The sequence below is a fragment of the Lactuca sativa genome, chromosome 8 (genome assembly GCF_002870075.4).
Source record: "Lactuca sativa cultivar Salinas chromosome 8, Lsat_Salinas_v11, whole genome shotgun sequence".
NCBI lineage: Eukaryota > Viridiplantae > Streptophyta > Magnoliopsida > Asterales > Asteraceae > Lactuca > Lactuca sativa.
This window is the reverse complement of record NC_056630.2, coordinates 276,080,752-276,094,387: the sequence shown is the minus strand read 5'-3', so window position 1 is coordinate 276,094,387 and position 13,636 is coordinate 276,080,752.

Sequence of the window (13,636 nt, the reverse complement as noted above, 5' to 3'; positions counted from 1 at the left end):
TCACCTGGCAAGCAGAAAGCAGATATCCCCACACTTGAATCTCGAACTCGCCACCGCCTAACACATAAGGCAAATACTCTCATGAATATAACTCTCGAGACTAGATTCAACCCTCTCTTGGCACCCTCTTAAGGGTAAAAGACCATTTTACCCCTCTCTTGGCCCAAAGGCCACATCGCTGACTGTAACAGCCCGGAATTTCAGATATTGATATAATTATGTTTTTGGGGGTGATTTAAGAGGGGACTCGGCGAGTTGGAGCCTAGACTCGCCGAGTAGGATCGCAGACTTGGTCGCGGGTTCGCGACTGGACTCGACGAGTCCAGATATGGACTCGGCGAGTCGACGCTGTTCAGCAGAAACCCTAACCGTTCGGTTTTGGATCGTATATAACGCCCCTTAGGCCGTCATTGTCCGTCTTTTGGTCGATTGAGAAGAACCCTAATCGTTGTGGACGTCTAGAGCAAGGGAGAAAGCTATTGGAACTTGGAAGAACTTGTTAGGCAAGAAGAAGAAGAATTTGGCCAAAGGAATATCAAGGATGATCGAGTCCTGAGGTTTGGGGGACACAGAGAGTGCGTTTTCAGGTAACACTCGGACCATTTCTGTTATTTTGATGTGTATACGAATCTAGGGTTTATGAAACCCACTTAGTGATTAGATGGGTTATTATGTTATTACCCAGACGTTTATACCCCAGTAATAAGATGTTTAGAAGTCCAGAAAGTCCCATGATTGTATATCTCGGGACCATACGTAATTCAGGAAGTAGTTGCTCGTCTGCATGACATGGACTCGCCGAGTTGTTCTTCAGACTCGGCGAGTAGCTTGAAGATTAACTGGGACTCGTCGAGTCGTTCTTCAGACTCGGCGAGTTGAGTCGGGGTGGCCCCACGATTCTTCCAGGAGGAACTCGTCGAGTAAAAAGGGGATACTCGACGTGTAGAAAGGGAATCTTAAGGAATCGGTGAGTCAAGGGCGAGTGGACTCAGAGTCGTTGAACTCGGCGAGTCTGGGGGTGACTCGGCGAGTTAGGTCGCGGGTTAAGCGAAGTTCTGAGTATGGGGACTCGGCGAGTCATAGGGTTGACTCGGTGAGTAGGGTCAGTCAGGGGTTGACTTTGACCTTGTCTTTGACCAAGGATTTGACCAGTGGTTCCAGGGGTATTTTGGTAATTGTTGTTTATTGTTTGAGTTCAGTGCATTGGTGGCTGTCCAGGGGTGGAGATCGTATCAGTGATCGGAGCAGCTTGAGCTATCTGTTCAGTCGGCAGTTTCGAGGTGAGTTATCCTCACTATATCGCTAGGGTTTATGGCACCAAGGCCGACCCTTTTTATCGGATGGAAATCCGGGTAGTTGACATTACATGTTATGGGCCAGAAGGCATTGCTATGTGGACCGGAAGGTCATGGCCTGGAAAGGCGTATGTATGCATTTAGTATGTTGACTGATTCATAGGGTAATGTTATGCTAGTGACCGGCCAGACCGGTATCTTGTTTAGAGTAATGCTATGGTATGTGATCTGTTGATCGATTGTTGTCTATGAACTGCTATATGATTATTTGTTATGTTATGTATGCACAATATGCTTATGGGCCGGAAGGCAATATGTTATGGGCCGGAAGGCGATTATGTTGTGTGATGGACCGGAAGGTCGGCGTGGGTAGGACCGGAAGGTTTACCCAGCAGGGACGGAAGTCCCCTGAGACACATGGACCGGAAGGTCAGGGCCTGGAAAGGCGTATATGTGGTTGGTATTCTGGGGGTATCTCACTAAGCTTTCGGGCTTACAGTCGTGGTTTTATGTTTCAGGTTCTCAGGAGTCTGTGGCAAGGCAAAGGCGTGATCGTACCGTTCCTCGCGTTGGTGTTTTATGATATGAACCTGGGAAATTACTCTGTTAAATAATGTATTGAAAACCTTTTTGTAATAATGTTAATAAAATGGATGATTTTGAAAAGTTTTAATTGTTTTGAAATTTTGGATGTTACAAGTTGGTATCAGAGCCTTGGTTTGAGTGAATTGGGGAAACATTCGTGTGACTCCAGTCTCAAATCGAGGAGGATTTTAAAAAGAGAAATTAAAATGGTTTTCAAATTAAGTAAAAGGAGGACGCGGAGGTACGATCAGCCGGAGCCAGTAAGTAACCCCAAGATACCATACATGATATTTGTTTATTTGAGCTTGATAGCACAGCATGCTAGAGTTAGGCTAGGGATCTTCAGGAATTCATGATAATGTTGCCTGATTTGTGATGCCTGTAGCCTAGGGTCCCTTATGGGATATTCTCAGTGTTCCTCTAGTGGTGAGGGTTGATAGTTGTTATGCATGTTCTCTAGGGTATTGTGGTAGTACTTCATACAAATATGGGTAGGTGTGGAAGGTAGTATGGGCCCGTACTACTGAAAGCACAGGACCCATACGCGTATCAGGGAAACCATGGTCTCTAGGGTAGGGTTGCGAGAGTTGGATCCCAGGATTTTGGGAAGCGTCGGAGATTGGTATGGTGTTTTCGGTATGGAGATTTCGAGGCATGATGATAGTGGATCCGGATCAGGATCGGGAGCTGGAGAGCAAGTTCCGGGTGGATTGGTGCCGTCGAAGGTTATCGATCGGACGAGCACGAGCGAGCGGGATGCAAGGATTCGCGAGATCCTGCGTGAGGAGGTCGCTGCATTGTTACAGGCTGAGTCGCCAGAATTGTTTGGGTCGATCAGGACCGCCATGGTTGAGTAGTTTGATGAGCGATATGCGGCTCTCGCAGAGATGGCTGCCGCGGCAGTTACAGCGGCTGTAGCAACGGCAAAGAGAGGAGCTAGTCGGGGTTTTCAGTATCGGGACTTCTATTGTACGAAGCCTCCCACATTCGATAGAGTTCAGGACCCGATTGTTGCTATGAGATGGTTATCAGACGTGGAGGGGTATTTCTCCACGAGTTTATGCCCCTGCTGATCAGAGGGTGAGGTGTGCTCTGAACCTATTGAGGCTAGGAGCGAAGGATTAGTGGAGATTGACCACGAGGTCATTTTCCGATGCGCAGAGGGCTGCGGTTTTATGGGATCAATTCATAAAGATGTTCAGTACTCGCTATGTTCCGCGAGATGAAAAGGAGAGATTGGCTCGGGAATTCCTTGAGCTGAAGCAGGATTTGGAGTCGGTGACTGAGATCACCAGGATGTTTATTAGGAGGGCGATGTTTTGCCCTGAGTTCGCTTCGGAGCAGGCTCAGATGCCCCGATATCTGAGTATGCTCAAGGGGGTATCAGACAGTTCGTGTCTGCGCGGAGGTGTGAGACCCTGTTGGAGTTGCAGGAGGCCGCCATGTAGCGTGAGTTAGAGGTTGAGTTGCAGTTGCGTGAGCTGAGGCAGGCCCCGATGCAGTCGCAGTCGGCGCCGAAACGGTTCAGGACCGTAGACGTTGGAATGGGGGATCGGAGCGGCCACACTTGTGGGAAGTGTGGGAGGAGTCACACCGGAGTTGTTGGTCCGGTGGTGCATGCCGCAAGTGCGGAAAAGAGGGGCACTATGCGCGGGATTGTCGGCAGTCAGTGCCGATTCGGGATTTGAGGATTTGTCATCATTGTCGGCAGGTTGGACATTTGAGGGTCAACTGTCCACAGCTTTCTGCAGGATCGGTGCAGGCTCTAGCACCGGCCACCTTGAGGAGTTCAGGAGGAGGACAGGATGGAGCAGAGCCCAAGGGCTCAGGGTTGTGCTTATCGGCTTGCGGCAGAGGGAGACGGAGCAGTGCCAGAGGCAGCTGCGGGTATGATGCTGTCTTGATGTCTTGATTAGCTTGCGTTGATTGTGGCGTATTGTTTGTGCTGGTAGTGTGGATTTCGATGCGGTATTCGTTGTTTCGCGGGATTGGCATGGTTATGGATTGGTGCTTCAGGTTTCGCTTTGGCATTCGTTGTTCCCTGATGGTTTGGTATGGTTATAGTCTGGTGTTTTAGTGCCGGTAGCTTTGTGCGGTTTTCGATGTGGTATTCATCCTTTGGCAGATTGTGGGTTTGGTTACGGGTTATTGTTGAGAATTCAGTTGGTTATCGTTCGTGGGGGTTGTTAGTGGAGATGCGGCACTGGGTTGAATGTCAAGTAGCATCTGCAATCGTGGAGTGGATGATTGAAAGATAGGGTTCTTTTGGGTGGATTGATCAGGGAGGAGATGTGTTTTGCTGAGGGTTGCTTATGCTTGTGGGAAGCAGTCAGTGGGTAAATGTTCTCTTTGTGCAGGATTGTTCTGAGAGGTCGTTAATGACGATCGGTGGCAGTTAGTCAGTGCTTTAGTGGGGGAGAATTGGAGAATTCTCCGGGAAATCGATGAGTATGGGAGGGTGCTTAGCTGTTGGGATTCAGCAGTGGTTGTCAGCGCAGAGTATAGGCCGACGAGAGCGAGTGTCGGGTATGCGGGGCGGGATACAGACCTAGGGCATTCGATTGTGGAGGCCTGAGAGAAGGCCGGGATCAAGCTTGAGTAAGTAACCGGGGTTATGTGATCAGAGTATTGATATGTTTGAGGTACGTGATGGGTTGTACTGCATTAATCCCACGGGATTATGTTGTGCATGTTTCTAGAGCTGGAACCGGAAGGTTCCAGAGTTAGAACCTGAGGGTTCGCAGAGTTGGGTGTACGGACCCACAGAGATATAGCCTCGAGTGGCTAGTATGTGTTATGAGAGTCGGTCCAGTCATGCTGGAGACTCTGTTGGTATTGCTGGATCAGTTTGAGATTGCGGATTGTGTATGTTGCAGTGTGATTGCATTGGAAGGTCTGGCCCCGGGTTAGTGATCTTGTTTAGCTGAGGCAGTGATTTTGATGAGTGGAGAGAGTGCATGGGATTGAGAGCCCCTGCAATGGGAACCAGAGTATGTGAATAGCGGTTACGCAAAAAGGGTGGTGTCGCCTGGGGCGAGCACTGTGGCACCGGTTGGAGTGGCATTATGGCCAAGAGGGTTCCTTGGAAAAAGGAAAAGAGGAAGGTGTGTAACTCCGAAGGGGTGCAAGTTCACGAAAGTGAAAGCTGCAGAGCAGAGTTATGGTTAGAGTATTTCAAGTATGGTTTCGAGCATCGTGTTCGCGGCAGTGAAGTAGGAACCCATCCGGGTTGGGATGACTGTCGAGACTCGGAAGGGATGCAGGGGGAGAGAGAATCTTGAATTCTCAGTGTGATTCTGATCAGGGTATAGGACGGATATTAGTGGTTCGTCTTGGGAGATGTTCGAGGATATCATCAGTGTATCGGGTTTTTCAACCTGCGAGTGTTGGGACTAGTTCAGTATGTGTATGTGATGGCAAGAGGGAACTTGTGAGAGTTGCTCTGAGAGGGAGAATGGATCTCTCAGTCGGTCCGGAATGGACAAAGTGGGCTTTGGATCGGGGATCCGGTGGTTCAGGGTTTCCTAACCCTTATGGGTCGAGTGATCGTTGAGATTTAGAGCAGGGTTGCATCTTGGGTAATTTTCAGTTGCAGGGAGTGATGGGTAGTACAGAGAGCGTGCTTCAGTCGACAGAGCAGATTCAGCAGATTAGACAGAGGTTATTGACCGCTCAGAGCCGACAGGAAAGTTATGCAGTCAGACGCCGGTCCGAGCTTGAGTTTCAGGTCGGTGACTTCGTATTCCTGCAGGTCTCTCCTTGGAGAGAAGTGATTCGATTCAGGAAGAAGGGCAAGTTGGGGCCCCGGTATATTGAACCTTTTCATGTGATTGCGGGGGTAGACCGGGTGGCCCATCGGTTGGAGTTGCCCACGGATTTGAGACAAATCCACGACATTTTCATGTGTCGCAATTGAGAAAGTGTATAGCCGATGAGTCGGCAGTGGTTCCATTAGAAGACATTCAGGGGGATGCGAGCCGGAATTATGCCGAGAAGCCAGTGGCAGCACCGGAGGGGATCGGAAATGAACTGTGATCTGGAACGTGAGAGATGGGAGCAGCATCCGGGGCTATTTTCAGAGTGAGACTTCGAGGGCGAAGTCTAGTTCTAGTGGGGGAGAGTTGTAACAGCCCGGAATTTCAGATATTGATATAATTATGTTTTTGGGGGTGATTTAAGAGGGGACTCGGCGAGTTGGAGCCTAGACTCGCCGAGTAGGATCGCAGACTTGGTCGCGGGTTCGCGACTGGACTCGACGAGTCCAGATATGGACTCGGCGAGTCGACGCTGTTCAGCAGAAACCCTAACCGTTCGGTTTTGGATCGTATATAACGCCCCTTAGGCCGTCATTGTCCGTCTTTTGGTCGATTGAGAAGAACCCTAATCGTTGTGGACGTCTAGAGCAAGGGAGAAAGCTATTGGAACTTGGAAGAACTTGTTAGGCAAGAAGAAGAAGAATTTGGCCAAAGGAATATCAAGGATGATCGAGTCCTGAGGTTTGGGGGACACAGAGAGTGCGTTTTCAGGTAACACTCGGACCATTTCTGTTATTTTGATGTGTATACGAATCTAGGGTTTATGAAACCCACTTAGTGATTAGATGGGTTATTATGTTATTACCCAGACGTTTATACCCCAGTAATAAGATGTTTAGAAGTCCAGAAAGTCCCATGATTGTATATCTCGGGACCATACGTAATTCAGGAAGTAGTTGCTCGTCTGCATGACATGGACTCGCCGAGTTGTTCTTCAGACTCGGCGAGTAGCTTGAAGATTAACTGGGACTCGTCGAGTCGTTCTTCAGACTCGGCGAGTTGAGTCGGGGTGGCCCCACGATTCTTCCAGGAGGAACTCGTCGAGTAAAAAGGGGATACTCGACGTGTAGAAAGGGAATCTTAAGGAATCGGTGAGTCAAGGGCGAGTGGACTCAGAGTCGTTGAACTCGGCGAGTCTGGGGGTGACTCGGCGAGTTAGGTCGCGGGTTAAGCGAAGTTCTGAGTATGGGGACTCGGCGAGTCATAGGGTTGACTCGGTGAGTAGGGTCAGTCAGGGGTTGACTTTGACCTTGTCTTTGACCAAGGATTTGACCAGTGGTTCCAGGGGTATTTTGGTAATTGTTGTTTATTGTTTGAGTTCAGTGCATTGGTGGCTGTCCAGGGGTGGAGATCGTATCAGTGATCGGAGCAGCTTGAGCTATCTGTTCAGTCGGCAGTTTCGAGGTGAGTTATCCTCACTATATCGCTAGGGTTTATGGCACCAAGGCCGACCCTTTTTATCGGATGGAAATCCGGGTAGTTGACATTACATGTTATGGGCCAGAAGGCATTGCTATGTGGACCGGAAGGTCATGGCCTGGAAAGGCGTATGTATGCATTTAGTATGTTGACTGATTCATAGGGTAATGTTATGCTAGTGACCGGCCAGACCGGTATCTTGTTTAGAGTAATGCTATGGTATGTGATCTGTTGATCGATTGTTGTCTATGAACTGCTATATGATTATTTGTTATGTTATGTATGCACAATATGCTTATGGGCCGGAAGGCAATATGTTATGGGCCGGAAGGCGATTATGTTGTGTGATGGACCGGAAGGTCGGCGTGGGTAGGACCGGAAGGTTTACCCAGCAGGGACGGAAGTCCCCTGAGACACATGGACCGGAAGGTCAGGGCCTGGAAAGGCGTATATGTGGTTGGTATTCTGGGGGTATCTCACTAAGCTTTCGGGCTTACAGTCGTGGTTTTATGTTTCAGGTTCTCAGGAGTCTGTGGCAAGGCAAAGGCGTGATCGTACCGTTCCTCGCGTTGGTGTTTTATGATATGAACCTGGGAAATTACTCTGTTAAATAATGTATTGAAAACCTTTTTGTAATAATGTTAATAAAATGGATGATTTTGAAAAGTTTTAATTGTTTTGAAATTTTGGATGTTACACTGACCAAACCCTAAAAGTCAACAAAAGTCAACGGTCAATTTTGACCGGACTCGGCGAGTGCACTAGGGCGACTCGGCGAGTCTACACGTGTCCACTGACTCCCTTGGATCCTTTCTTGACACGTCGAGTATTTCTCTGACTCGACGAGTTTCACCTGGCATAAATCGTGGGGCCACCACGACTCAACTCGCCGAGTCTCAAGAACAACTCGGTGAGTTCCGGCTTGACTCAGTCCCCCCTGACTCTCCCTGACTCACTGAGTCGACCCCTCAACTCGACAAGACCACTCGTTGAGTGGTTACAGGCAAACTTCATGCTACTCGTCGAGTCTATTCTTCAGACTCAGCGAGTCTATGCCATGCATAACTCAAACTCACTTCTGAGGTCAGATCTGTTCCATACAATCATAGATCTGGCCTCCCCAGGCATGATAATCACGTAAAGTCCAAACCTTGGTGCTCAAACAACAACTATTTGCTCCTAGATGATGTTTTAGCCCCATATCTCATAACTCTAGGTCAAAACTCCCATGAATCCTCATAAAGCTTAAGGAATAAAGCTTCTCTAGACCTCTATGGATCTCATCCCAAGCCTCATCACAAATAGGGACGAAATGGACATCAAATCTAACCAACAAAGGGGTCAAGAAATCCTAACCCCCATGTTTATCATGACAACTGAAAAGGAAGCCAAATTATACCTCTAAGATGATGCTCTGAGCTCCAAAAACGAAGGATGTCCACCTCCCTTGCCTCCTCTTAGCTAGAATCTTCTTTGCCTTTGCAAACAAAGCTTCAAATGTAAATAATGGCCTCTTCTCTCTCCCAAAACGCTCAAAATCTCTTTAGGGTTTCTCTCTGGGGTTGGTGGCCGCAAATGACAGCCTTAAGCCCCTTTAAATAGGTCTCAAACCCTGGAAATTAGGGTTTCATTAAACAGCGTGGACTCGCCGAGTCCACTTTTGGACTCCCGAGTCCAGACGCGAACCCGCGCACAAAATCGCGATCCTACTCGACGAGTTTGGACTCCAACTCACCGAGTCTTCTCACACTCACCCAAAAATAAAAGAATAAAAGAATAATTGGGAATCCGGGGTGTTAAAATTCCATGCACAACCCCAAACGACCTTCTAAGGTCAGATCTGCTTCACTAACTCATAGATCCAGTCCTTCCAAGCTTATTCATCACGTAAAGTTCATATCTTGGCGCTCATAACACACCTAAGGACTCATAAATGGTGTTTTGACCTCAAGCACAAAGATATCAAACCAAAACCTCCATGGATTCATAAAAAGCTTGGACAAAGGGACACTCTGGACCTCCAAGGGTCCAGATCCAGAACCTAACTCGCTTAAGGGACCAAGGAAGCACTAGATCTAGCCACAAAAGGGCTCAATAAGCCCTAAATCAACATGAACATCACCATAACAAAAAATGGTTCAAAAATAGTACCTCAAACGTGATGTTCTGGACCTCACATCTTCAGGAAGTTGATCCTCTTGTTTCCCCTTGGCTATAGCTTCCTTTCCCTTGCTAGATAACACCTCCAAGGTCAACAATGGCTCCTTCTCTCACTCCAAACGCTCAAGCTCACTAGGGTTTCGCTCTGGGGACTGGTGAGCACAAATGACGGCCATAAGGCCCTTTAAATAGGCCCCAAACCCGAGAAATTAGGGTTTCATTAAACAGCGCAAACTCGTCGAGTCCACCAATGCGACTCGTCGAGTTCGGTCATTAATCCGGGTGAGAAATCGCGTCTCTACTCGGCGAGTCTACGCACCAACTCGCCGAGTTCTTCCACAAAACTCAAAATAAAATGAATAAATATAATACCTGAAAATTCCGGATGTTACACGTTTGATAAACCCTAGAAATCCCTAAGATTCCAATTAGTATAGATGAAATCTTCTACCAAGACCTAACTGTTTTGAAAGTAGCCTTCTACCAAGACCTGACTGTTTTGAAAGTAGCCTTCTACCAAGACCCGACTGTTTTGAAAGTAGTCTTCTACCAAGACCTAACTATTTTGAAAGTAGCCTTCTACTAAGACCCGACTGTTTTGAAAGTAGTCTTCTACCAAGACCCGACTGTTTTGAAAGTAGCCTTCTACCAAGACCCGACTGTTTTGAAAGTAGCCTTTTACCAAGACCCGACTGTTTTGAAAGTAGTCTTCTACTAAGACCTAACTGTTTTGAAAGTAGCCTTCTACTAAGACCCGACTGTTTTGAAAGTAGTCTTCTACCAAGACCCGACTGTTTTGAAAGTAGTCTTCTACCAAGACCCGACTGTTTTGACTATTATTATTAATATAAGAAATTGTATCCTTTGGTACTAGGATACTCAAATATAATTCACCTCATCGGTTATGTGAATGAGTCACAAGATAAAGGTAATAATATAACTAACTTAAGTATTATCCTTATATACTAGGATAACTAACAGTGTTAATTGAAGACATCCGTAGATGTACATTTACCGCTAACAGCTGGGTGTAGGAATAGTTAGTCCCTTAAAGTATACCTATAATGGTATCAACCGTAGACATCCATAGATGTGCATTTACCTCTGTAGCTAACAGTGGTGATAGGAATGGTTAGTCCCACAAAGTATCCTTTGGTACTAGGATATTAAGTCCAATCTATCTCGTCGATTATGTGATTGAGTCACAAAATAAAGATAAGAAGGACAATTATATAATAGTATCTATACATATAATATGAAATAGTAACTCATCATATATTATCTATTTAAATGTACTTATGTATGCATATCTACATAAACGTACTCATGTAAGTGTATCTATGTAAACGTACTCATGTAACATGTAATGTACTAGTATAGACTCATGAATGAACTGACTCTTGTGTGATTCCCTGTACTTGGAATGGTAAGTGGTATCTCCTAACTATACCTATAATAGTTACTAACCATGTACGTGTATAACCTCAAGTATGCCTTTGCTACCCAAAGGTACTGAACTGACCGAGGAATACTTTTATGTCTCTATATGTATACATGATATATAATTGATAGTTAAACGACCTTCGGACGGATGCCCGATACCCTACCAGACCACATCCCAACGGGGAAAAGGAAATAAAGCAGGTTAGCATTCCTAAGTCCTTTAAATATTATTTATATAAATATACATATACAGGCATGCAATTGACAATATAAAACCATATAAGGAGTTTTATAAAACCTTTGAAAAGATTAATACCTAAGAAAAGATCGACTTGATGTCAGTTTATAAAAACAGTTTGAAAGTATTTGTTTGACAAAAACAGTTTAAGTATAAAGGAGCCTTTGTTTGAAACACAAATGTAACAGGGTTTGAAATGAACATACAGTGTTTAATAAACACTTTAATAAGGTGTTTTAAACACCTAAAAATGTTTAAGATAAACATTTGAAGAAATCTGATTGGTAAAACAGTTAACGTATAGTAAAGCCATTTGCATGTTAATTATTAATCACATGTGATTATTATAATAACTAAACATGATTCAACTTGTATCCCCCCATAAAGCATTTATAAACATTTAAAAGGTTAATTCAAGGGGTATGAACTCACATGTAGTTGGTGGTTTGGATGAATTGAAGATGTAGGATTGCTAGGTGTCAAGTGAAGACTTGAACACACTCTATGATCCTAGTTAACATATAATATCACATATATGTATCCAATTAGTATTTAAACAACTAATAAACAAAGTTAAGACACACCAGGACATGCTAAACACCTCATACAAGTGTTATAAGTCCCAAGGATTGCTTCTAAGTGTTGTAGGGAAAGGCTAGTGTGCTTGGGGTTCAAGGAAAACTCCATTAGAGAGTTTATGGTTTTGTGGTCACTAACAAAAGAGTTTACGGTCGTAAACCCTTGAGTTTATGGCCGTAAGCTCATACCCTTTTGACCATTTGTTAGTTTGAAGCCTTAAAAGTCCCTAGAATCTTTTCTACTTGAAGTATGTGTCTTTGGAAGGAACTAGGGCACCATTTCACTCCTATTTGGAGTTTACGGTTCCTAAACCATTTTACTTTGAGTTTACTACCATAAACTCATAAGGTTTATGGTATTTTGGGGGTTTTCAAGTCCTTAACTCATCAAAGAATGGATCCATGTTAGTTACTAAGGCATAGGAAGGAATATGGGTCATTTATACATACTTTGGGGTGTTTACGGTTTTGGGATATCCCCAAACCGTAAACACATATAAATGAGAGATTTTGGTGCTTTTCATGTGCTTAAACACATCAAGGAAGGATTTAGACATGTTTCCAAGGCTTTTGAAGGACTAAGGCACCCTAAGGCACCCTTTGGCACCTTTATTTGGTGTTTACGGTTCAAGAACTTCTTGAACCGTGACCATCTTGTTCTTGGTGTTCTTGGGACTTTTCTTTGATGTAAAGGTGTATAACAAGCTTAAAAAGACTCTAGGATAGAAGTACTTACTATATGGAAGCTTGAAATGAGCTAAAAGTCCAAGAACACTAGTGTGTGTTCTTGGTGTTCTTGGTGAAAATGGAAGAATCAACCTTTTGAAATGATTTCACGGTTAGAAATGTGTTAAAACACTAGATTAAGTCGTATAACAACTTAATAAAGCTAGAAACACTTACTAGATTGAAGATCTTGAAAAACTTTTGGATGATACTTGAGAGAGAAATGGATTTGGATCTTGAGATTTTGGAAAAATGTAAATAATGACTAAATCTCATATACATACTCCCAAATTTAAGGTTTTTGGCTGAAAATATTTTATTCTTGCAGTAAACTCAAATTTCTTGGAGTTTTGGAATAACAGTGTTGTACAATAACCCTAGGGCATCCTCTCTCATGATATCACCCGAAGTGTAAATCCTAAATTACTCAAACTTGTTCCAAAAAGTCTGAAAATTAACAACAACTGTTCTGACTTCTATTGACTTGCTATGTATGTACAGAATAGAAATTTTGGGTTGTCACAGTTATGGACATGAACATTAGTCGACTCGGAGAGTCGTTCTTGGGACTCGGCGAGTCGGGGGTTTGGTTTCCCAACCTTTTATGATTTGAAGGAATCCGGTTTAGTTTAGAAGGGATTTAGATGAGCCCAGAAGAAGGACTTCGCGAAATACACATAGTTATGGACCTGGAAACAATGGGACTCGGCGAGTGTATGAACGTACTCGGTGAGTCTAAGACAATCTCCCAACCCATGAAGATGGACTCGACGAGTTGTTCATACAACTCGGCGAGTCATAGACTAGACACACTCATATGATGAAGATGAACTTGACGAGTCAGTTAAAGATTGTCCTGATGATATGATTGAAGGAGAGATTGTTGAGTTCTTGCTAGACTCGACTAGTAGAGTCGGGTTGGGGACAGGTGAAAGAACAGGGACTCGGCGAGTTGGCGAGCCAAATCGGCGAGTCGAGTCAACAGGAAGTTGACTTTAACCAGGATGTTAACTTTAGCCATAGGTAAAATGGTCATTTTACCCTAAGATTAGTTATCAGTTTTTGACTAAGTGTCTTTATGGAAATTATAGCCGGAGAGTCGCTGGAGCAGCAAGCAGAGATTTCTCACCCAGAGTTTCAGCAGTCAGACATACGAGGTGAGTTTCCCTTCAGTAGGAACGGGTCTAAGGCACCAAGGCTGACCCGTTTATGTAGTTACAGTATGCCGGGATAAGCTCGATGCAGTTTATATGTGCAGTTTATGTGTTTAGTTTATTCAGGACTTCGGTCCGATGTCGGGGCGGTCCTAGGAAGTAGTTTAGTATGCTTGATGTCTTTGTGATTCATGCATGCGTATGTTATATGTTATGTATTTCG